This window comes from Ictidomys tridecemlineatus, chromosome 12 (assembly GCF_052094955.1).
Source record: "Ictidomys tridecemlineatus isolate mIctTri1 chromosome 12, mIctTri1.hap1, whole genome shotgun sequence".
Lineage (NCBI taxonomy): Eukaryota > Metazoa > Chordata > Mammalia > Rodentia > Sciuridae > Ictidomys > Ictidomys tridecemlineatus.
In genome coordinates this window covers 89,079,659-89,103,952 of record NC_135488.1, presented here as the reverse complement: position 1 = coordinate 89,103,952, position 24,294 = coordinate 89,079,659, and the positions used below count along the sequence as shown (strand labels likewise).

Sequence of the window (24,294 nt, the reverse complement as noted above, 5' to 3'; positions counted from 1 at the left end):
GAAGAACAGGTAATTTCTTAATGAAGGAATAAGTGGTTGATCTTAACTAGAGTTACTGGATACTATGGAAAATAAAATGATGGGATAAATTACATCTTTTATCCAAATGAAACCCTGTTAACATTACCGAAGTTAAGATTTGTATGCAAAGGAATGTGAAGGCGTAGGCTGAAATAGGGAAATTAAGGAGTCACCATGAAAGATGCTGGAGAGACTGTATAGAAGGCAAAGAGGTCACTGAGTGTAAGAAAGGACACACACAGAAAAATGCATGCTTGTCTAATAGGAATCTACTCTAATGGAGTATAGCTCTGCTCCCATCAACAAGGGACCCAGGGTCAGAAGAGTACTGTCTATGAGAAATTAATAATGACCTCTCAGTACATTACTTTTGCAGCTTTGGGGAATTCTTGCATTTGGGAAGGATTAGAAAGAAGGACCTTTTTTTGGAAGGGGAAAACTTTCCAAAGGTCTAAAGCAAATGACAAATAAATTTTATTAAACATTGAATACATTTCAAAGACACTATAAACACTAGGAAGTAAGGACTGCTATTTTGCACTTTTTTAAGATAAAGAAACAGAGACACAGGAAACTAAATAACTTGCCTAAAGAAAACTAAACACACAAACAAAACAATAGAGAAGCCAGGGTGGGAATGCAGGAAGTGGGGCCTCTGAATTTAGCTCAGTGCAAGGATTCATCTCTTCTTCCTCTCAGGTAGCTAACTGCCTTTCTGGGGGGATTAAAAATACAGTTGAACTACACAAAATTTTAGATTTCTTAATATCAATTCCATTCCAGAGTAAGTGCAAAATGTTCTGAAATTATTAAATGTAAAAGTAATATATGAACGTACCCAAGGGTAACGGAAGTTATTTCAACTGCTATTTAAGATATATCAATAGTAGAGAAACCAAAACTTATGTAATTACTGCTTTTTCTTTCTATTTAAAATGTCCAGTGATATAATGCTGCCATCTCATGCTACCCCATCAGAGCCAACCGTTAAATTTTTAGAAATCTGATGAGCCAGTTGTTGAACACTAATATTATTTAAAAACATATTAATGTGCAGTTAAATATGTTACAATAAAAACAGATTAATTTATACAAAATGTATCACTTCCTGCATTTTACCATTTTTGCTTTTGAAATTATTTGCATCAATTAGAGATTTTTTTGAAAATGGTGGAAATATTGAAGAATGATATACTATAGTATCTCTTCCAACTACTTTTTCAACCAGTAGCTAGATAACATATCAATAACTAGAAATTAGCCAACATGAACAAACTGTAGCTAGAAGGGACTTTTTAAAAAATCTGTCTATTTATAATCTATCTGCTTTTTTTAAAATTGAAGTTTGGTTTTCCTCAGTTTTATTGAGGTATGATTAACAAATGAAGTTACATAGATTTAAGAAAGGTATGTTTCTTTTTAAGGAAAAGTTACCCTGAGGTAGGATAGAAAAATAAAATAAAATAAAAACAAATAGGTAGTAGGAAGGAGACATAAAGAAAGGACAAGGAAATAAGATTTTAATTTAGAAGTTCTGCATATTTTTCCAGGCCTGTGACTCCCTAAGCCAGTTTCTCTTCTTTTATGTCTGTCACTTCCAAATTCCTAGGAAGTCTGTGAATCTACCTATTAAAATTAAGTCCTCAATAAATATAGTACAGAGAGAGGTAATATTTTGAGAAATCTATACCTTGGAGGACTTTCCACAGCACTATCTACTGATCAGATAATGAAGAGCACATCAGACTAAAAATCTGGAGACTGACCATACCATCAGAACCTGCCTTAAGCTCACCAGACTGATATCATTCCTTAATAACCTTCCATTCCCACCCCTCACCAAGTTTCCTTTGAAAAGAAGAGCTAGACACACCCAAATGCACCTCACACTCTTGTGATGGCACCATTTTCTTTTTAATGTGCATCCCTTGCTTTGTCCCCACAGGTATCTCTCTCTAGAGACTGCCCTCATTCTTCCTTGAATGTATATCTACTTTCCTAAGCAAACCTCTGTTTATGCCTCTAACTGTTGAATGCTGAATTTTTCTATCATGTAAACCAAGGACCCCAGAGGCCCTGAGTCAGATTCCCCTTCTCTTTGAGAACTCTCTGGACTCTTCTTAGGAGATTCTTCCCATGACAATCTCTGAGATCCTCATGGATTTCAAGCCATCTATTTTAAAAGTAACAGCAATCCAGGGAAAGAACAGGGAGATAGTGTTAACAGCAGCAAATTCAAAGATCATTATTATATTATGACCTCGTTTCAATTGGAGAAGGAAGAAAGTTGTTAGAAAAAAATGTGGAATGTTTATGTTTTACATATCTATTTGGTTAGATGCTGCTTAAGGAAATGGAAGGTCTTAGAATTCACACTGCCTTTAAAATGACTTTCCTTCAGCTAAAATCCTTTAATTTTCAATGCAATTGCCCAAAGTTAAGCTGCATTTGTAAAACATATGACTTGGAAGAAGATTAAATTTATTTTTGTGTAATCAGTTCCACCCTGCCTTCAGAGAAGGGTAGGAATTAAGACTCCAAAGAGTAATCATTTCAAGTAGCACCAATAACTATATAAAATAATCAACAGCATATATTCCTCACATTAGAACTTCAAGTCAAATTATTTTTTAATTTTATAATGTGCTTCTTTTTGAGCCTCCAGGTGTAGGCACCCAATTTAACATTCTTGCAAATGGAGCTTTTCTCCATATGATATTATTTTGATTCAATGGCATGTGATGTTTTTTCCTCCCAGGGAAGAAAATTCCCAGGCTACATGGAGTATAGACCACATTCTGATCACATAAGCATAAGAAACTCTTTTCTGGATGTTGAAAAGTTTGTTGACTAGAAAAAGTGGTGCGTTCAGGATTAAATCATTAGTTATGCTCGTTTATCTTCCCAAATCAATTTTATAATCCTGCTTTTTACCTTTTGATACAGGGAGAGATCCAGCCACATTTATGTTAGTGCCCCAAATGTATGTGTGTTGGTGGGGGTGGTTAACCAATAAGCAAACTGCTTTAGTTCTGTGAGTTAAAATATTCATTTTTTGCATATTAAATTGTTGATAATTCTCTCCTTTTAAATGAGGGATTTATATCTCCAATCAGTTATGTTTCTCTTTTACACATGAGTAATAAGCACAGGGGCACACTGACCTTGAAAATGACAAAAAACAAGTGAATAAAGCTGAACACCTAGAAGTAGATAAACATTTTCTTAAAATCTTAAAGAACATGGCTTTTGTGCAGGTTAATATTTTTTATCATCCTTTAATTTTTAATTTTTCATGTGGGTCAGTGTTAGACAGGAAACCTATTCAAAATTTCTGTAGATTTAAAAAATACAATTACAAGCACTTTGTATTGAAATTGCATTTATGGAAAATATTCTGAATGCAATTACTTACTGGTATATTGTAGCTTAAAAGAGAAGACAAAATCTTCCTTCAGAAATTCGTTTTTACCTGATTATAATCTGTGGTGTTTAAATTTAGCCAATGAATGCTGCAGTAATATCTAAAACATTTCCAGTCTCTAAATTCCCTTCTATTTATCTTCCCTGATCACTTCCCATCCCACTAGCTCCACAAAACCTGCATGCACTAGCTGAAGCCTCTACTCTTACAGGCTTTATTTTTCTGGGTTAAAGCCTTTACATTCTTGCAGAGGCAATCTGATTAGTAACAAACCTCAGGTGAATGAATGACAGATTTTCTTATTAAAGCAGGAATTAATCAGGGATGATGGTGAGCATTAATCACCACAAGAGAGCAGCTGAGAAAGGGACACTGGTGGGTGACAAAGATAAACCCCTCCCTTTTCATTTTCGGGTAAGATCAGGACTGACTTCACACCATTGCTTCCAAAAGGCCCAATTTACTTTGGAATTCATTCTTTCAAGAGTGATCTGTATTTTGAGTACCTACTATGTGACAGCCTCGTTCTTTTATATACATTTCAATTTAATTTTCATAAGCTTTTGAACACATAGTTTCCATACTCATTATACAGAAGGAAAAGCTCGAAGATGCTGTTCTACTAGAAAATGGCAAAACCAAGAAATAAAACTCAGTCTGTCTCAAAATCTTTTATTCTTTACCTGCCATCCCATTGTATGGGTTGTATAAATATGAATTATATTAATCAGGCAGTAGAAATGAATTTTGCTATCACTCCTGATATAGTCTTGTAACAAGTTTAAAGAATGCACTAGGGGGTTGATTCACTTCAGTAGAGTTGTACTGAACTAGACTGCCTCAATTTCTTACGGGCTAAGTAGACTTCATGCCTTATTAATACCATTTCTTTGGTTGAAGCATTTGTTCCTCCTCCTAGGCAGTAATACTATTTGTCTCCTGGTCTCTCAATCATTGAGCATGAAGCCAGCACACTGTGGATCATTCCTTCCTCAGTGGAGGTGGTCATTCACACTGTGGAACTTATGCCCACAGCTGTCTGTTACCTTCAAACTCAACTACATGATCCATGAATTATGTGTGGAACGTGTGGGACATGGAAATGAATGAATAATCAGTAGACACTCACAGGATTATTCATATAGCTATGACCTCAAATCCAAGTAACATTGGCCATTTTATGAATAAATTGGTTTTTGTGTTAAAAGCTTTGAAAATTATTTTGCATGCATGATAAACATAAATGTCATATGCTGAAATCAATTTAGTTTTTATTTCATTTGATTAATTTTAAGATTATATACAATCTAGATTTTTTTGGTTTTGGTTCTTTTATTTGATGTTGGAGACCAACCCAAATAAAATAAAGGGGCACGTTACCACTGAGCCACATTTTATTTAGAAATAAGTCTCACTAAATTTCTTAGGGCCTTGCTAAGTTGCTGAGGCTGGCTTTGAACTTGTGACCCTCCTGCTTCAACCTCCCAATCACTGGGACTATAGGCATGTGCCATCATACCTAGCTACAATCTAGATTTTTAAAAGCTGTGCCTCCATTATTTCTCGTTAATGATCTGTTAGAAATTCTACTTGGCCTTTACAAAATCTGAGCATTAAAAACAGAAAATATAAAAAAATAAAAACCAGCATGCTAAACCACAGGTGAGCAGAATGCAATTTAACAGTGTGTGTTCAGCTTTTATGTTCTTTGTAAGCTAAAATTGATTTCAGTAATTATCCCAATTTTCTAGGATCCCTGGCTTGTGGGCTATTTCTGCTTCACAACTGGCTTTTCTTTTGGTGTTCTTGGAACCTCAGTTATAAAATGTCAACAATCTTCCCTTTACTTCAAAGCAATGTTGCCTAGATACAGAAGTTTATATCCATAAGTATCATGTTTTTCTAGGACATTCTTTTATGAAATAAAAACAAGAGCCTGGATTCCATTTTGCTTCTAAAAAGATCTCAGAAAGATGCTTGCTTTTGAGCATAAACATCATTTGGACCCATTTTAATCCATTATTTAATGAAACTTATTAAACAAAAACAACTTGAAATCAGAAAGTGAAAAATTAAAATTATTAATGCCTCACTTCAGTCAAGTAATTTCACAGGGGAACAAGTATTTCCAAATACTCTGCTTCAGTCTTCTTTCATTACCTTCTACCAAAAGATTTTCAAATTCTTCACCCAACAAGTGCACCCCATTTCTCTAAACAGAGCGGTCTCTACTCTCCCGTACAGCCTTTTCCTGTGTGGTGCCAACAATATTGGTTATTCTCACACCTACTTCCCCACTTGATTTTGCCTAGTTTCGCACTAGTTATATATTATGTCTGATTGCTTCCTTTTTGACCTCTTATAGGAATGATCAAGTCTCCAATTTCAAAGGTCTAAATTCTTTTATGACAAGGGCTGTCAAAAGCATAGTTTTTATTAATATGGAGGTGTGGAAAGGCCAACAGAACAGGACATATCTGCCATTGAAGAGATAATTTGCCATACTCACAGATTGGAAGAGAAGAGGGCTGTTTTAGTCAGCTTTTGCTGCTGTGACGAAAAGCCATAACGAGAAGAATTGTAGAGGAGGAAAAGTTTATTTGGAGCCTCACAGTTTCAGCAGTCTCAATCCATAAACAGCAGGCTTCCTTCCTCAGGGCTTGAGATGAGGCAGAACAACATAACGGAAGAGTGTGGCAGAAGGAAGCTGCTCACATGATGATCAGGTCGCAGGGAGAAAGATTCCACTACCAGTGGCCCACCCCCGACTCCAATGACCCACCTCCTTCAGCCACTACCTACCAGCCTTCACAGGATTAATTCACTGATTGGATGAAGGCTCTCAGAACCGGATCATTTCTCCTCTAACCCTTCTTGCATTGTCTCACACATGAGCTTTATGGAGACACCTCACATTCAAATGATAACAAGGGCCACTAGATCATGGGGTGGCCACATGGGAAATGCTGAGATCAGGCAGGACACAGAGGAAACAGGGAAGAGGTGGGGTGAACTGTGGGCAAGTCTTTGTTGTGGTTTCCATGGAAAGGTAGGATAAACACAGGCCTAACATCAGCTTGTTAAAAAAAAAAAAAAAAAAAAAATTACAGTCCCTAGTTGTCTGTCCTGAACTAAAGTGTTAGGACAGGAAAATAGAGATCTAGAGTATAGAAGAGGTAGTTGGGCCTATAGATCTGGATTGGTTGGTCTGCATATGAAAGGCAAGCCAAGAGGGATTTGCTGGCTCTCTCTAGGAGTTAGATAACCTCTGGACAGCCATCAGTCACTCCAGGATTGGCAAAGTCCCAAGTCAAAAGCAGCTGAAAATGTGTGGTTAATAAACTAAAGTTTCATACTTTAATTCTTTGAAGGACCATGCAACACAACACAGACACTGCAACATCCCTGTGGCAATAAAATTAACTTTCTTTGAGAGAATTAAACTCTGGCTATTGTTCCCATTCTGTGACTGTTTATCTCAGTAAGTCTTGATCTATGAAGAGAGCAGACTAGAGTAATAAGTGAATCGGGAGAAAAGTAGCAGTCATGCATATTAATTGTGAGAGGGAAGTGTTTGGTGTGGTGTCTGGTGGTTTGTACAATGTTCATGTTGTGTCTATGTCCAGGCAAAATTACAGTGTAGTATTGTTTTTGTCCCCAGCCATCATGGTCACAGAGGCCCCTTTTCTGTGAAATTATTTAAGCTCCGCAGGAGAACACCAAGAGCTTACTATGAGTGACAGCCCAGGCTAGACTTCTAGGTGTCCAGGATTGCTTCTTTGTCACTATAATGTATGCAACATTAAATTTGTTTATGCAGACAAACAGAGAAACACAAATAAAATCAGTTCTCATTATTAGTAAATATTGACATATTCATAAAATCGCCATGAACATTGAATTTATGAATATGGGAAAATACCTCTTGGGGGAAATACGGGATTAGTTTTCCATATTTAATTCCAATATTTTTGTCAATCATTTGATAAATAAGCTTGTTTTTCATCTGTTTCTGTTTCAAGACACACCTTATTTAAACGGACTTTTGATCCTTTAATTTGAATTCATGGTTAAGGAAGGCACAAAAGCATGAAAACCCTGAGATTAAATGTACATATGAGAGCTGAAGCAGCAGATGGAGCAAAGCCTTATCTAAACCCATCTGGGGACATGCACTTTGGGTGACCTAAAGTTTTGCTGCTTTGTGCATACCCATAAACTTCTGTAAAAATGCCACAGCAGTTGATTTGGGTATTACCAACAAATATTAGCAAGTAGGTTAATTTGCCAATACAGAATGTATAGTCATGAGGACTGACTGTATACATTATCTCTAGTTCTCTGAAGAATTGTTCAAAGTGGCATTACAGAGTCATAGTATTGAAAAAAAAAAAAAGAAAGAAAATCTGAGGGAAAAGAAGATATGTCATTTGCTTGTGATCATAGAACTATTTTCTGGCCGAGTCAAAATTTGAACCCAGGTATGTTTGATTTTAAGTCTTCTTCTTTCCTACAAACCACACCTCTTCTCCTTAAAATAAGGGTATATTCCATTCAAATGCATAAAATTAAGAAGAAGATTATAGATAATATTTCTAACATATTACCATTGTACTCATGAAATCAAGGATTTGAATGGTGAATATGTTACTTTCTTAGTAATTACTAACTAAATGTGAATTGTTGTCATTCAATCAGTGTATAATAGAATGAATGCCTACATGTATCTGATAATGTTCTGCAATTAAAGGATACTGCAATTAAGGGAGTGATTAAGAGACTTCCTTTTAGAAACTGCAGAAGGTCACACCACTAATTCATTTAAGGGTTTATTAAATCTAGAAGCAATGTTAAGACCCTGAATGATGCAACTATCAAGTCAGAACTCCATAGCTCTCAGCTGGATATTTGCCTACCAATAGTTGAAAACTAGTCCAGAAATTTACCTAGGGTCTGACAATGTTGCATTTTACCTTGTGTTCCTGAAAAACAAACAAACAAACAAACAAAAAAAAAAAAACCCAAAGAACCACCCTTTCCCATATGATTTAGGTAAAACTCCAGTTGTTCCCTTGTTTACCTATGACAAAGCCAGGCATGGTTTCCAAATTCTTTATTTTCCTATGTAACAGATTACCTGAACTGTTTGTCTCTACAGATCAAGCCAAACAAAAGGCTTGCTAACTTGACTTAAAACTTCAGTTTTTCTCCTTCATACAGCATCTTGAGTTTGGAGATCCACCTTCCTCTGAGCTAAAATCAGAATGAGAATCAGCAACCACCACCCACTTCCTCCACCCCCCACCCCCCCCTCCCGCCCAAAACCAGCCCTCCCCAGATTGCTGACCATAAAGAGGACATTCCATGATCACCTATCTGACACCTGTTTTTTCAACCTTGTTTTTACTCCTCCCAGTAAAAGAAAAGCCTTTCCTGTGTGACCTTTGAAATGCTTGGAGATGCTGTTTGAAGCCTATTGTCATGGCTCTCCTTTCCCCTGTAATTACCATTTTGAATAAATCCTCTCCTTACCTCAACTGAATTTGTTTGTAATTTGACAGTTTCTCTGTCATAACATTCTGGTGATAAAATAAGATTAAAAACAAAAATTCAGATTGCAGTCTTTGAAATACACCCTTTTCATAATCATATATAATCATAAGACAAATGACATTTTCTTCAAGGTGCTTTTATTCACCCTAGTGAATTTAAATTTGAAAACTAACCACATTCTCTGAAGTAAACTTACATAAATCTAAGGAGGTTTTCAGCCTTGGATTATATACTCAAATTTAATTACAAGTAATTGCACAGACATAGATATGTTTCAGCTTCTAAATCTCTTAAAGAGAAATACATACAGGATACCAAACAAATTGTTACAAATCTTTGAGTGAAAAACTCAACCTGAAGGTTTTTAATGTGGATATTAATTATGAATTGTTTGACATAAAATGAGTCTCTAAATAAACTTATTTTAAGTTATTAAAGTGACCTAAAGGTTGGCACTATTCCTGCAAGTAGTTTATGTTTGATATAAATGAAGCCTTGGTTTGTTCATGAATTGCTTTCATCTTTGTTAGACAAAAGGAAGATAGTGTTTATGAGGTAGTCTACTGAGTTCTAGATACCATGCTGATTAATTTCACCTAGATTATTTAAGTCTCAGAGAAAAAATTATACCTCAATTCCTGAAACACTGAGTCTAAGATCTTGCAACTGGACTTTCTAGCTCCAAACTATCAGAGGCAGACCAAGAACACAAGACATACGTCCTCTGTTAAAATTTTTGCCATATCTCCAATGAAAACAGACTTAAAATTTTTCACAGCACCTCATGACTAGAAAAGCTAATACTTTACTCACTCAAAAATGGATTTCAAGGTAGAAAATCTGCAAACAAGAGGGGGCTATGGTCAATAATTAAAATTGGATTTTTGTTTGCTTTGAGGAATGACTGTTGTGAGCACAGATACTCTGTAATCAAAAGTTCCCTCAAATATTAATGGAATGAAAACATGGCTGGCTCTTGAAGTCCAGGAGAAAATATTACCAAGACCTTCTTTCTTGACATTTATTTGGTTCAAGATTATAAATTAGCTCCACAATGAAGACTCTGGTTCAAGAAAGGGGTGTTGCCTTTTTGAATAGTGAAGGAAAGTTTTCTGTTGGAGTATCATGAGAGTTGTTACTTTATTTAAAATAAATTCCTACCTACAGGAATTCTTCATAAAAAAAGAACCTTACAAAATATTCTTATAAAATAGCAATTTTAAAATAAAAATATTAAAGTCAATCTTAAAAGAATATAAAAATTTCTCAGGTGAAATTGATAGGATCTTAAGAAACCTAAGGATCATACATATATTTACCTACGTGAAAATGTATAGTTTTAAGTACTTGAAATCTTTCTGCAATGTCCTTAAAAGTGACATTTTGTTTCTTATTCTCCAACTTTTTCTCTGGTAAGGACTATTTGTTGTAGAAAACTGAATTACATTGTCATCTTATTAAGAAATTATGATTAATAAAGGGAGAATACTTGCTAATAGGAATAAAGGTAGTTGAAAAAGCAAGCTTCATTGAGGAGGGGAAAGAATTTGTGACTTGTAAACCAGCCTTTTGGTAAGGATGGACTCTAATAGAGAGGTGGATGAAATATGGTTCATTCTAGTCACCTAAACTTCAGAATTGACAGTTCATTTTTAGAAAGAGAGTTTAAAGAACTATGCTAGGAGGACTATTCTAGCTCAGTTGGTAGAGTGCTTGCCTCACATGCACAAAGACCTGGGTTCAATCCCCAGAGCCACTAAAAAAAAAAAAAAACAAAAAAAAAACAACTATGCTAGTAATTAACTATTATAGAATAATGAACTATTGTAATACAACATGTGTAAATTATTTGCAAAGTTACACTATTTTATGCTGCTTTAAGAATACTTAAAGTAAAATGTCAAGGATGCCTTGTAATCTTATAATTTTAAAAAATCAACATATATCCTATTGTTTATTTTTCAAATCATAATCAACTTAAGCATAGTCAAGGTTACCACTAACTTTAAAAATCTTTTTGTCCATAATTCTAAGAAATATGGGAATTGTGTAGTTCAAAAGAACTTTAGTTGCTTTTTGTTCTCCCTTCCTCATAATCTAGAATTCTGATTTTTTTCTTTTTTTCTTTTCAGACAGCCTGTCTTTTTTCTTTAGTTGGATACTTAATATTTCCAGTGTTGGAATCTTAGAAAACTTTCAACCTACTTTTGTGCCTTTGAGTTATTGTTGACATTCACTTTCTTCTCTCTCCTTTTATTCTTGCACCAAAATGCAAGCCAAATGTGACTTTATAGAATAAGACAATAAACTATAGGTGAATCTGGGTGAGCAATATTTGCATGGTGTCATAAGAAGTACAACAAGATTTTCTAAGGATGTTTTTTAATGTTATGCCATTATATGCATCATGCTTAAGACAAGGCCATTCAGTTCTGATAAGTACTCATTTATGGAAATCTTGCCTTGTAAAAGGCATTCTGACATTCCAAGGAAAAATGACATTTCTTGTCAATATTCAATGTTCATGTAATTGATAAAGTGTCATTGGTATTTCTCCTCATATTAGACATGATACAGTTTACAAGTGATCCTAGAAACATTTCTGGAAAACATTTACTTGCATGTGTGTTTTCTGTAAAAATATGTAATATATTGGCAATTTAATTACATTAGTCACAAAATATTAATCCAGTCTGTCCTCACAGCAAATGAACCAACATCTATCTTTTAACCTTGCAGATAAATTGCATCAAAAAGCAAACAGCACTCAGAATCACATTTAGCAAGCAGAAAATCAAATGAAGAAGAATTAAATAGGTAACAAAATATTTAATAACATGAATTCCTTATTACTTATTTTTTTAATATGGATTTTAATTTTATTTATTTATTTATATGTGGTTCTTAGGATCAAACTTAGGACCCCACACATACCAGGCAAGTACTCTACCACTGAGCCACAACTCCAGCCCCTCATCCCTTATTACATATTGTAATGTGCTTTTAAGAGTGCATTTTTATGTTTATTAACCATGAATACAAAATCTTACTATGCTGATCATCAAAATTTCTTGTTTCTTAAAAATTTTAGATACATGATATCATTTCATATAAAGTTGGATTAAAAGCTATAGTTTAATCATAAATAATATAATATCTATTTATGGTCAAACAAAGATAAAATGTCCTTATGTATTTAAAGTACTTATTTGTGAATAATAAAGTTTTCATTGATTTTTTCTTCCCCATAAATTTCTGAATTTTCAAAAATTTCTGACAGAAAATATGCTAACTTAAATGAGAAAATAAATATTAATATTTCAAAAACAAAATATTCCTTATCCTACAGTACAATAAAGTGTAGAAATATCTATTTCTACATTTTAAAGTCATGGGTCCATTAGGTAAATATATTAGAAATGCTACTGGGAACCAAAAGAAAGGAAGATGGATCCATATAAAGAATGGCTTATTAAGGGAGATTTTCCTGAGAATAAGACATTTTGAGCAAAGAAAAAAAATGAAAGGCTTTTAATAAAATAAGAAATTTATCTTTAATAGAGAAAATATAGGAAGTGAAGGTACCGAGTCATAAGAGTATGGAATACCTAGGGAGATTATAAGCAGTTAGATTCTCAGGCAATGGAAATATATTAAAAGCTAGTTTGAACTAGAGAGCCTGTGGTTTTGGATAATGTTCCAAGGAGGCAGCAATAAAGAAAGCAAGGATTTAGTGATGTCATTATTGATTGGTAATTGAATCTCAGAGATAATAAGTGTCTTGCATGACCTGTGTTCTTATCAATGACACTCTTTATATCACACATATGTACACTGATATTTGTGATGATGCAGTAAGTAGCATGCCTGGCACACAGCAGCCCTCTTCAGGGATAACTGTTATTCACTGTTGGTTTTGCTATTAAAGTAGGAAGACATTGCAGAAACAATGGTAAAAAGACTAGGAATATGTGAGAAAGGCAGACACTAGGTCTGAATACTAATTTACACACTAACTGTGTTACTATGACCTGTTATTTAACTATTCTCAGCTTACCTTTTCTTAATTTGTAGTACAGAAACAATAATACCTAATAGTTTTTAAAATAATAGAGATAATTAATATAAAACAACTAACACGGAAATCAACATGTTGATTTTTTTTGTTTTAATAGAAATACAAATACTTTGTCTTCTACTTTACTTTCCATGAGACCATCAGAGGCCAGAAGATAATTTTCTGCAATGGAGAGAAAATAAAAATAAAAGTAAGTGACAGGTAGATATTTTACATAATCAAGAGAAAATAACTGGGAGGAAAGAGCTTAGGGACAATACAAATGGTTAATTCTGTCTTGGTAATACCATTTCTAGCAGATACTATTCAGAATGACTAAAAGACAAAACAAAAAAAAGGAGCTTTCATATCAGGAAATGAAGAGAGTCAGCATCTTTCAGAGAGAGAGAGAGAGAAAGAGAGAGAGAGAGAAAGAAAGAGAGAAGGTATACTATACTTCACGATGTCAGATTAGTAACATGAGCTTCTGGGTTGTTCAAGTTCTTTTCACAGTTCTGAAATTTTCAGTACCAATATGGAACTCACAGCCTTTAAGGATATATACATTTTCAGAAGTTCTCAGAGGCCTAACTTATTAATTACTAGCATTATAATACCTTCTATTCTTAAATGAATATACATTATCATTAATCCCCAAATTGACTTTCTATAAAAATGTAGAATTTGAATAAAAAGATTAGCAAGAACCACTGCAGCTCTGAGATACTATGATTCTTTTTCTTATATCCAGTTGTTTGCTACTAATGAAAAAATTCTAATTTCAGCCTTCAGGTGGATAGTTTTTCTTCTTCTTCTTTTTTTCCTTTTTGCTGCTCCAGGGCTAGCTAGCAAAAGGATTACATCTTGAGACTGCTCACCTGCAAAAACTAATTAAGTCATGGAACTATACTGATTGACCATGATAGGAAATTTTAGAGGTATCTGAATTTATCTTAATAAAATCCTTCTTAGTTAATAGACCAACTTAAAATACAGTTTTGGGGGGAAAAAAGCCAATAACTTTTTTTGGGGGGTGGAGGGATACTGAAGATTGAGCCCAGGAGCACTTAATTAATGAACCACATCCCCAGTCTTTTTAATTTTTTTATTGTTATTTTGAGACAGGGTCTTGCTAAGTTGCTTAGGGCCTTGCTAAATTGCTGAGGCTGGCCTCAAACTTGAAATACTCCTGTCTCAGCCTACCAAGTTGCCGGGTTTACAGGCATGTACCACAGCACCCAGTGCCCTAATAAATTTTTATGTAGGAGAGTTTGGTGAAACTTCATATGTGTATGTGAATTCCAACTGGATGAGCCTCAGTACTCTTGTTGGTTTTCCTAAGGTAAATGGCAGGGTCTAATCTTATGAAACATTGAAATATCATCTTCAGAAGATTGAATCTTTTGTTGCTGTTGTTATTTGGTTTTAACTTTTCTTTTTAATTTTTTAGAGAGAGAGAGAGAGAATTTTAATATTTATTATTTAGTTTTCGGTGGACCCAACATCTTTGTTTGTATGTGGTGCTGAGGATCGAACCCGGGCCACACGCATGCCAGGCGAGGGCCCTACCACTTGAGCCACATCCCCAGCCCCTCTTTTTAATTTTTATTCTTATTAGTTATACATGACAGTAGAGTATAATTTGACTTATTTATACAAACATAGAGTACAGTTCATTCTAATTAGAATCCCAGTCTTATGGTTGTACATGATGTTGAGATTCACTGTGGTGTATCCATTTATGTACATAAGAAATTTATGTCAGAATAATTCCCTGAGAGGAGGGGGGAGATTCAACCTTCTGCTGATGGATATCCAGTTTTCCCAGCACCATTGGAAAAAGGTTGCCCAATGTATATTTTGGGTGCCTTTGTGGAGAATCAGATGGCTATAAATTAATGACTTTATTTTGGAGATCACTGCACTGTTTTGTTGATAGATATGTCTATTTTTACCCGTACTATGTTGTTTTGGTTACTATAGCTCTTTAGTATGCATTGAAACACGGTATTATAATGCTTTGTTCTTTTGTTAAATATTACTTTGCTTATTTAGGGTCTTCTATAATTCCACATGACTTTTAGGATTATTTTTTTCTATTCCTGAAAGAATAACAGTGGTCTTTTGATAGGATTACATTGAAAATGTAAATTGTTTGGGTAGTATAGCCATTTTAACAGCATTAATCCTAAAACATGGAAGGTTTTTCATTTTTAATGTCTTCTTCAATTTTTTTCATCTTTTTTTTGCAATTTTTACTTCAAACTTTATACAACTTCTTGGTTCAATTTATCCCTAGTTCGTTCTTTCTTTCTTTCTTTCTTTCTTTCTTTCTTTCTTTCTTTCTTTCTTTCTTTCTTTCTTTCTTTCTTTCTTTCTTTCTTTCTTTTTCTTTTCCTGGAGCTATTGTAAATGAAATTGCTTTCTTTAATTTATTTTATTTTATTGATTTTATTTTTTTAAATACATGACAGTGAAATGCATTATAATTCTTATTATACATATAGAGCACAATTTTTCATATTTTTCTATATAAAGTGTCTTCACACCAATTCATGTCTTCATACATGTACTTTTTTTGCATTACAATTCCTATTACACATATATACCATATTTTTTCATATCACTGTATATAAAGTAGGTTGACACCCAATTTGTTTCTTCATACATGTACTTTGGATAATGATGTCCATCACATTCCACCATCCATGCTAATTCCCTGCCTCCTCCCTTCCCCTCCCACCCCTCTTCCCTATCTATAATTCAACTATTCCTCCCATGCTCCCCCTCCCTACCCCACTATAATTCAGCCTCCTTATATCAGAGAAAACATTCAGCATTTTGGGGGGAGGATTGGCTAACTTCCCTTAGCATTATCTTCTTCAACACTATCCATTTACCTGCAAATTCCATGATTTTATTCTCTTTTATTGCTGAGTAAAATTCCATTGTGTATATATGCCACATTTTTTTATCCATTCATCCACTGAAGGGCATCTAGGTTGCCTCCACAGTTTAGCTATTGTGAATTGTGCTGCTATAAACATTGATGTGGCTGTGTCCTTGTAGTATGCTGTTTTTAAGTCCTGTAAACCTTTTTATGAATCTACTGATTATATTTTAAATAATAATTGAATCCAACATTTCTGGACATTGAGACTAAACTTTGAATGTCTTAATAAAAACAATTTGTTCATAGATGATGTATTGTTGATATAGGGATCTGTTAACATTGTTTTTCCCCACAAAGGAGATTTCTTCGAACCTTACAAGAGCACCATAAATCTATAGGGTAAAAACAATAACACATCAGATTCACAGAGCTGGAAAGGAAGACACATGAGCAACATAAAAACACAAGGGAAGAAAGTACCGCAAATAAATCAGGACAACACATTATTAGAAGCATTGGCAGCTACAGCAGAAAAAAAGACAAGAGAAAGATTTCAGGATATACATGGTTAAAGTGTTCTGGGATTTCAAAGAAGACATAAGATAACAAATACAGGCAGTAAAATATCACTTCGACAATGAGCTACATAAACAAATCCAAGAAGCAAAAGATCACCTCAACAAGGAGATAGAGGTTATACAAAAAAATAAAAATAAACAGGAATCCTTGAAATGAAAAAAATAATAAACCAAATTAAAAACTCAAATGAAATCATCATCAACAGAGTAGACCACTTAGAAGATAGGACATCAGACAATGAAGATCAAATAAATCATCTTAAAAAGAACATAGACCACACAGAGAAAATGATAAGAAATTCAAGAAATATGGGATACATAAAAAGACCAAATTTAAGAGTTACTGAGATTGCTTTCATTATTTCTTTTTTAATATGTTTGTTATTATGTATATAAAAGGTTACTGTTTTATATGTTGATATCATATCCTATAATGTTATTGAATTCAAAAGGAAATAACATCTTTAAAGAAAGACTGAAGAAGATTCATAATTGGATAGAAAAAGAACCATTTAAATGCTTAATACTGAAAATATGCATTGGAACTAGTAATGATCTGCCCATAACTGATTCTGACATTCTTGATTATACTACTAAGGCTTTTGCAATGATGCCATTGGATCTATCTATCTATCTATCTATTTTTTTTCTTCTATTTGTTTCATTCTTTTGGAGAATACTGACTAATATAATTAAATCCTTTTAGGATCAAATATATGAAATCTAGGTATTTCTCAAAAAAAAAGAAAAGAAAAGAAAGAAAGATTAAAAAGAGAAAAAGAAAAAGACTTTGTGAAGAAGTGAAAGACATCTGTCTGAATTCCAACAAGAGACAAAAGTGGCCATCAGCTAGGAGAAGGCAGACAGCAAGACTTTTTATCCAACAGAAATTTCAGAAAATGTTTAAATTGAAGTTAAGGTTTTGCATTCATGTGGTAAAACTCAGAGCATCATGGGAAGACTGGCCACTCCAGGCTGCAACAGATAGCCACCTGGGCAGAGTCCTAGAGACTCTGAAGGCAGAATATCTGGAATAATGTCAGTCTGCTCAGGCTCTCATAACAGAAAAATATGGACTTAATGGAAATTGATTCTGCAACCATAAAGGAAGCTAGAAGTCCAAGATCAAGATTCTAGGAAATCAACTAAACAAAATGAAGTTTCTCAGAGGGGGACTTTTCCTGGCTTGCAGACAATTGCCTTCTTGCTGTGTTCTTGCCTTTCCTTGGTGCAGACATAGGGATAGAGTAAAAGAGTAAGCTCTCAGGCGCCTTGTCTTACAAGGACACCAACCCTATCATATCAGTGCCTCACCCTATAATCTTGTTAACCCCAGTTACTTACTTGGGGACCCAAGTTCAAGGATAGCTATGGTGGCAATTAGGGAATTGACATATGAGTTGTGAATGGAAATTTTCAGTCTATACTAGCCAGGAGATTATCAAGCACATCCAGAGTAAAAGAAAGCACAGGCAAAAAACATGAAAAGACAGCAAATGATGCACCCAGGGCAAACAACCTCTGATGACCTTAGACTTTTCCCTCAGCCACTAGAAGCAATGAGATCAACTCTGCTCTTGTCAAGGAGGGTAATTGATCTAGGTTATCTAGAGAAACCTCTTTATAAGACTTAAAGGCGACGTGCATAGCAGGTAGGGTTTCATATAAAATGTGATTTACAAACTGATAAAAAAATGGACTGGAGAAACTAAGTGATTTGTTAAATGACACATGGCTTATTAGGGACAAAACAGCATCAGGCATAAAATTCTATGTGTGTGTGTGTGTGTATACACACATATGTACACACATATATATATGTATATATATGATATACACATAAATTTATACACATATACTGACACATACATGTGTGTGGGGGTTATTTAACATCTTTATACAAAATGTTCTATATAAATATGAAACACATCTAATATTTCTAATATTTAGTTTTCTATATTCTCAACTTTTCCATTATCCTTTTTCTTATTTCTATTCTCATTATGCTTCACCTCCCACCACTATCACTAGAATAGTTGTAATAACTAAAGGAGGGGTCAAATAACCTTGTAAAACTCATTTGAAATTACTCCTTATGTATTACAGTGGCTTTCTATCTTCAGCACTTCTTGAAATTCTATACTAACATGTGAGACAGAAATATCATACCCTGATTATACAACTTCAATTTTTAAAAAATCATGCTAACAGTTCTGAGTATATCATGCTTCAGAGACTCACGTCTTATCATACAGTAAAGTCCAGAGCAGACTTGTTGCCAGACAAACAGGTGCTCAGTGAGATCATCTTGGACTTCTAGCAGCTCTGCTTTCTCTTCCACCATCCTTGCATTTGCTTCCTTGTAATATCCAGATGGCTGCTCAATTCCAGGTTTCATGTCTGCTTTCAAGGGAGAGACAGAGAAAAAGGGAAAAAACCATACACTACTATGCAAGTCTGCCTTCTTCAGGAGAGCAAAACCCTAAATTTGTATTCATTGTATTTTTCTTCTCCAGATACAATCAGGATTCTATTAACAGGGGACATAATGAGAGGCATTGGTGTGTGCCATAAACCCCTATGACAGGACAGATACTGTGCTCCATCACATGCTGATTCTTTGCAAGGATCATTGTCATCAATGCTAAATAGGGGTGTACCTTTTGTTCACCATCTCACTGACTTGGTTTGATCTCTCACTTTTTATTGAGATTGCATTGCCACATTCAGGTTCTAACTTGAAGGGAAATTTATTGTGGATTTGCAGACACTGGAGCCATGTGAAGCAATTATGGACATCAATGACTTCTGATCGATACTGCTCTTAGAGAACATATGTCCCTTCTAATTGTTTTAGCTTCATCTCTACTACCTATGTCAAGATTTGTCAGAGCTTGGATTACCAATGATTTTTCCAAGTCTTAAGTATGTCATGTAAGATGCATTGTAATGTCATTTAAATGTATTCATAACTGCAGTTCTAAAGGATGTCTCAAGGACATAGAGGTGCTCATAACCCTAGAAAACAATGCAATAGACAGATGGAACTTCCTACTTACCCGATCCAGGACAGGAGAGTCCATCTCTGAAATCAGTGAGGGGGAAAAAAAGTATGCTTAGGTTGTTTTTCACAGGGGAAAAATGGGAAAACAGTATTTTTATGGAGTGATTGTACATACAGAGGAAATAGCTTTACTGAATATTTTCTTTTGTACGATTCTCAAATTGGCACATTTTCTCTGAGCAAGCAATAAATAAGGTACTGCTAAAGAGGAAATTTCCAAAGATAGATGCATTACTGCTCACGTTTCCCAGTCCTTTGATTTATGTACATTACTTCTGAGAATATAAAGCATTTTTGGTGAGCAAGAAGGGCTGAATGTGTTCAAATGAAACCTCTGCATGCTCTTAAAAAGAGCTTCGGCATGAGTACAGAACTAACAATGAAAAATATCAAGGTGTAGCTGTATTCCACAGGATTCCCACAGTGTCCTAGCACAGAGACCCAGTGTCAGTGGTTTTTCATGGATCCATCTTGGTCTCACCACCTTCCCTCCATTCTGCAGAGTACTCGACAGTACTCTTCAAAAAATAGGTGAAAAGTTATGTAATGACGATAAAATGGATAGGCTATTCTTCCCAGATAGCAATATGTGTCTTCTAATCTTTCTTCTAGCAGCTATGTGACCCCATCTCCACATCTACTGGAATTTTCCCCCCAGAAATTGCAAATTGTAGAGTATGTAGGACAACTAGAAACTCCATAGATTAACTCCACAATTACCTACAAACTTTGGTCTAGACATATCCTACCTGAATCCAGTCTTAGAACTACACAACTTGGGGCTGAATAATTCTTTGCAGCATGTGTGTGGAGGCGGGCTGGGAGCTTTCCTGTGCATTGTGGGATGTTTCTTGGCATCTTATTACCAACCCTCAGTCTACAACAACCATTGTCTTCAGACATCACCAAATGTCTCCTGGGGGCAAAAATCTTCCTGGTTCTGTTATTGCTGTGAATGATTAGGTTTGTACTTTGGTTAGGTTTATACTGTTCACTATATAACCACCTTAGGCAAGTCACTGAAACTCTTGCTTATGTTCTTTTCTTTAAAAAATGAGTATATTACCTTTGTTGCCTACACTTTAGTGTGGAAGTGAGAATTAAAAATAAATGTCACACTAGAAATACTTGTGGCTATAAAAAATCCTTATTCATATTTTTCTATAATAAAGGAAACATTTAAAACAGATGAATCAAGCCAGAGGGTCATTTCACCTCACACATGAGTGGCATTGAAGGGTTATTCCTTGAGTCTTCTGGCCCCATGATGCTATGTGCTGGCCTCCTGCCCCCATGGAGTGAATGGACCTCCACAGCACAGCATCTCACAGCTGCAGCTTCCCTCATTTCACAGCAGGGAAAGGAGAAGTGGCACATATCCTGAGGTTGCTTCTGGCAACATGTAGAAAGCCACTTGGGAACCGCCTGGAAGAACTCCAAGTTTCCTGCCTATCGTTCAGGGTACCAAGTTCCCCTTCACCTCCTATTCCTAGCATGCCTGGCAGTCACTGATGAAATTAACAAATCAATTTCAAGCCACGAATGCTCCCGGTAAACAGAACGCACTCCTGCCAGTTGACTGTCTCCATGACGCACCACAACATGACAGGCGTGGAAATTGTGCCATCGGTGAGACAGGACAGAGTTCACACAATCAAACCACTGGCTGGATCTGACCTCAACTGTGGAAAATTTCTCTGCTATGCATTATGATAGCTCCTCTGACCATCCAAAAAAAAAAAAAAAAACAAGCAAGAAACAATCAAAAACAACTTCAAGTCTTTACACCCAATCTTTCAAGTTGTCATGTTATCTTTTGAGGAAAAATAAATAGTTCTATGGTTAAACTCAAAAACTTCATTAAATAAAAATCTCCACTCTCAATTGCTCATGACACCATCATCCCCATCCTGGAGGCGCATGTAAGAAATCCAGGCACCCTCACCAAACCATCTTTCCCCTCACTCCACTCATCAATCAATCCAACAGCTGTTAAGAATCTGTAAATACCTACCAAATCCACCCTTTCCTCCCATTACTAATGCCATTCCTCCTTCCACTACTCATCACTGTCAGCTGAATTATTATAACAGTATCCTAAGGGATCACTCAGCTATACACCAGGCTATTCACCCCTCTGTGGTCTAAATAGCACACATGATTCACTTTGTGCAATGCTAATCTGATATCTCTGCATACTCAAGACCCTTCTCAAGTGAGAAACTGAAAGAGACAGGTTTCCTTTCTTTCCTCTATCTAATACTAATGTACAAGGTACAAAGCTGATAAGTAGCTGCTAAATGAATGTCCTCTTGGAACATTTGCCATATATGAATGCATTCCAGCAGGGGGCAGATTCTCACCCAGAAACTTCTCCCAAATGAGGAATGGTTGTCTGAATTTAAATGCTGGCTCAGCTTACCTGGTCCATTATTCAAAGGAAACATAGCCTAAAAGAATATGATCATAAATAACATTAAAATCTATACAGGGATGTGTTTTAGATGACTGAGATGTTTTTCAATATCTTTGAAATTACAATAGCATACATTCAAGGAGAATTCTGGTTCTGTAACTGTGAGAGAATATCTAGGATAGTGGAAAAAAGAGAGAATTAGAATCAAGAAAACCAGATTCTGAGAACCAGAGTCCATTTCACATAATGTGTTATCTGCCCTTTGTTTCTTCATCTAAATGGAAAAGGATAACCCCAACTTGTGTTTACTAAAGGAAATACTGATATTAGAAAAGCACCATTTAAATATGAGACATTACAAATGCACATCCACAAAAAACATTTCCATAGAAATCTAGTTATTCCCATTTTCCTAAAATTTGTCCATGAACTCTAATAGCTTGAATAGTGTCAGTTTGATCTTGAATCCCCAGGTCATATCCAGGTTAAGAACATTTTCCTCCATAATTTCCCATTCACTATACCATTTAATCCTCTGAAAAACCCTGGAGCAATACACACACACACACCCCTCCCCCCCACACACACACATTTTATTCTAATTACATAAGAAATAAACATGAAAAAGGGACTTAAACTTATTTACTATATCATTTCACTTTTATTATTATTTAAAAAGGAAAGTCAGCCTCACACAAACCACTGTAATTTTTTTTTCTTTTCTCAACCATATCCAAAAAATACTAGGATTGAAAAATGTCTTACCATAAATGGGAGGGAGAATCATTGATTCTTTTTTATTCTATTGACACAATTATCTTAAATCACCACTGCATTGCAGCAAATCTTGGTAGGGATCAGTGTGTTTATTTGAACACAACAGAGAAGCTGCTGTCCAGGATTAAGTGCAGAAAGTGTAGCATTTACCTTGGCACTGTGCAAATCACACTGGCACAGACACTGAATATGAGAAATAGAAAAATCTTTAAAATCAGTCCACTAATACGAAGTGAAGTTTTACACTTCTGGTTGTTCTGACATTTCATTTCTTATATTCTATGTAGCAGGACATGCAATAAGGAACTATCAGATTAACCATTGTCTCTCCTTGAGTATTTGGTTAGCATTTTGGGATACATGATGCACTTTAAGCATCATGGACCTAAATTGATTGAATTCGGAGATCCCACCACAGTATTTAGAAGAGCTGGACAATGCACATTGGCATTGTTTGGAGCCTACCTTAATATATTCAGCATGTATTTCTGCTGGATATTTATGCTACTCTGCTTTTGCATACGCTATGTCTGTATATTCCATAACTGCATATGCTTTTAGACAGCAAATAAATATTAAAGGTAGAAAAGTCAGGTAGCTAAGGTTTTGCTGAATTTAAGAAAACAAGCTGTTTCTTTGATTACTTGCACATTTGTTCCTTTTTCCCCCTCCCTTAAACAAGACACTGAAATTACATTGGCCCAACTTCTAAGATTATTTAATGCATCCGAAAAAAGGGCAGAATTTAAATTTCTACATAAAGTGCAAGGTAAAATTTTTATTATTATTTTGTTTCACAGAAAATAGAGCAGAGACAAGAGTTACAGAAAGCATTTCAGATGAGCAGACATAGAGTTTGGGGAAGAGAATAAGCTATGTGCTTGGATGAGATAAAGATACCTCAGTGTGACACAGTTATGACAGATGATTCCAGGAAGGTCTTACCCTAAGCGGGACGCAGGGATTAATACTGCATTGTATCTGCCACTATGCATTGATGTCTATTACCTGTCCTGACATCAGCCTCTTACTTTTTAGGCATCTTAAGCATATGAAATGCAGTTGTTTGTCTCTTGATAATATATGTCTGGAGGAAGTATAGAAGCAATAAAAAGGTGGTGGTGGGGGCTGCTTTCCTAAAGCTGTGCTTAGGGACTAGGAATCTCTTAAAGCCATAGTCAAGAAATGTCCTAAATGTGTTGTGAAGGTCACCACTCTCATCCTGTGCCCATTTAGTGACACTTACATAAAGCCCAACCAAGGACTGTTAGTCCTGCACATCATGGATATCCAGGCAGTCATCACTAAGCAACTGGGAATTGACATGCAAACAAAACATGTTTGTCATTCCATGTGAACACTACATGTGACATTTCTTCAGAGGCACATATAACTTCTTTGTATTAGAGCAGAAATATTACCACCATTATTCTGTCTCTTGAGTCATGTCGATTATAAAATATTTAAGTTTGACCTCTTACCAAACTATTTTGTATGTAGACTTGCTTTAA

General features: G+C 35.1%; 1 long non-coding RNA gene across 1 annotated transcript; it reads right to left on the bottom strand.

Moving 5' to 3' along the window:
• Positions 1-13,153: 13,153 nt before the first annotated feature.
• LOC144369399 (uncharacterized) lies at positions 13,154-22,620 on the bottom strand. Its single transcript, XR_013429039.1, has 3 exons — positions 19,586-22,620; positions 18,768-18,926; positions 13,154-13,238 (listed from the first exon to the last, which is right to left on the bottom strand). It is a non-coding gene; the product is annotated as an uncharacterized LOC144369399 (long non-coding RNA).
• Positions 22,621-24,294: the final 1,674 nt, after the last annotated feature.